The sequence below is a fragment of the Acomys russatus genome, chromosome 1, assembly GCF_903995435.1.
Source record: "Acomys russatus chromosome 1, mAcoRus1.1, whole genome shotgun sequence".
NCBI classification, from domain to species: domain Eukaryota; kingdom Metazoa; phylum Chordata; class Mammalia; order Rodentia; family Muridae; genus Acomys; species Acomys russatus.
In genome coordinates, this window is record NC_067137.1 from 45,960,350 (window position 1) to 45,962,934 (window position 2,585).

General features: G+C 41.5%; 1 pseudogene; it reads right to left on the bottom strand.

The window, feature by feature from the left end:
• Positions 1-283: 283 nt before the first annotated feature.
• LOC127196008 (probable ATP-dependent RNA helicase DDX5) lies at positions 284-2,098 on the bottom strand (annotated as a pseudogene).
• Between the last annotated feature and the right edge of the window lie 487 nt (positions 2,099-2,585).

The following is a 2,585-nucleotide window of genomic DNA, read 5'->3' on the forward strand; positions in this document are numbered from 1 at the left end:
CTTCATTTATTGTATTTCAAATCACTGTACATTTACTTTTGTGAAAACTGCGTGCATTTTCTAATACAAAAAACCCCACAAAACCTAAAAAATTGTTTCAAGGATGTAGAGAAATATCTAAGTTAAATAGTAAAAAAAAAAAAAAAAAAAAGTGCACTGAAATTACTGTTGCACTGCAGCCATTTCTGTATCTCCCGTGTTTCTTAAATAACTATCTTGTATAATAACACACAATATAAAGAGCAACTATGAAAAACAGACATTTACATATACTTCTGACATCTTATTGAGAATACCCTGTTGGCCTTGGATAGCCAATCACAGGCACAGCAACTTTGGCAGCAGGATATGCATATGCCTGTTGGTTCATACCATTGTGTGTGTTTGTGACATTACTTCCATGTTGTTGAGTGCTAGCATAACCGTTCTGGTAGGTCCCTGATGGATTACCAGTCCTAAAAACTGGTCTGTATATCAGCAGATACAAAATTACTTCCAATGCTCTCATTGGTGTAATTTGCAGCACTACAAACACCATTCTGAGTTTTAGCCCCCAAATCTCTCTTGGGCAGACTAGGGTCTCCTCTGCCATGGTTTTCTCTGCCTCTAAAGGTATTAAATCCACCCCCTTTGCCCACAGAATATCCATCACGACAATCACAATTCATGCCTCCTCTACTCCTGGAACGACCTGAACATCTGTCTTCAACCAACTGAAGCAACTTGGTATTAATCGCTTGGTTAGCATCCCGAAGCACAGAGATAGGGTGGCTCACTTGCTTTATGTTATTAGCATGATCTTCCCATTTTGGTACTGTGAGCCGTTCTTCCAATTTGATGAATATAATCCCCTGAGGAGTTAAGGTGGTCATAATTGATGACAAATTTCACATCTTCCACATCTAGCCCTCTGAAGGCCACATCGATGGGTGGCAATCAGAATAGGAGTTTTTCCATGTTTGAATTCATTTAGAATCCAGCCATGTTCCTGTTGACTCTAGACACCATGGATGCCCATGGCAGGCCACCCGTCTGTCCTCGTTTTTCTGGTAAGTGCATCACATCTTCTTTTGGCTCCAATAAAAACGTTGGTTTTATTCTCCTTCTCATTCATTATCTCTTCCATAAGAGGAATGCGTTTTCCATCCTTTTCTGTGTCATACATCCACAATCTGAAGAACGTTAGTAGCTTGCCCTCAGGTCTAGGGCACCAATGCTGAGATGAATACAGTCCCTCAAGAAATCTTCAGCAAGCTGTCTTACTTCTTTTGGCCAAGTTGCATTCCACATTAGGGTTTGCCTATCAGGTCTTATCTGATTCATGATTTTCCTTATTTGGGGTTCAAATCCCATATCAAGCATTCTGTCAGCCTCATCAGGGACAAGGTGAGTTGCTCTTCTCAGATTGGTTTTCTCACGCTCTAAAAAGCCAATCCAAGTGTTGCAATACAGATTCCCACACCTCTTTCCAAATCATGAATGTGTGATCCCTTGGGAGCACCACCATGGATGCAAGTAGACTTCAAGCAACAAGCTCTGCAGTATTCAGCAGTGACCTGTTGCACCTGCTGTGCCAGGTCTTGAGTTGGTGCCAGCACCAAGCAAATAGATCCATCACCTCTCTCTAGGAATGGCTGATGGTTTGTGTGGACAATGGCAGGCAACAAATAAGATATTGTTTTCTTAGATCCAGTCTGAGCTACTCCAACCAAATCCAATCTACTTAGAGTAACTGGCCAGCCCTGAGCTTGAAAGGCAGAGGGTTCAGTGAAGTGCTGCCTTGCAATAACATCCATGACATTTGCAGGCAAGTTTGCTTCATAAAAATTTAGAAGTGTTTTTTTGGACAGTTTAATTGTAATTCCTTGCTTCTTCTGTGTGTGTCTACCTCTTGTGTGGTGAGCCTTGCCAAATCAGAGTGTTCCTGATTTTTTAAAAAATCCTTTTCAAATTTGGGCAGCTCATCAAGATTCCACTTCTTTTTAATTGGTTTCTCCCCAGGATTTTCAAATTTCTTTCCAGAGAGGAATCCTGTTCTACTCTGCCTAAACCCATGGTCCTGGCCACAGTCTTGGTCACTAGAATAACTCGACATGGCGTCAATGATTGTGGTGAGCTGAAGGAACCCAGTGAAAGAGAATCCAGTTATGACAAGTCCCTTGAGAGGAGGCCTGGGAGGTGGGGGCAGGGGAGTCATCACAGGCGTAGAGACAGCAGTGAGGAGAGCCAGAGCTGTAAACCCAAAGACACATGAAAGTGAATGAGGTCCTTTCAAGTACACTTGATATTTTTCTGAACTCCATTGTTGTACAATGTTGACAACTTATGGCTTTATTATTCTCATACAAAAGGGTTGGTTAATAAGAAAACCAATCTTTATTCCTGATTGAAGTATGGACTACAAAATGATAGGACCATGATGATTCTATCATCAAAGACATAAAGTTGATTTGAACAGCTTTTGCTGAGCACACATTAACATCTACCCAGAAAGGCAGCTGGGAAAGATTAGACTAGGATGTGGACACAAGGCTGTGAAAAGGAGACTGGTCTTTGTGTTAGGTTTTGGATAAATGGGAACACCA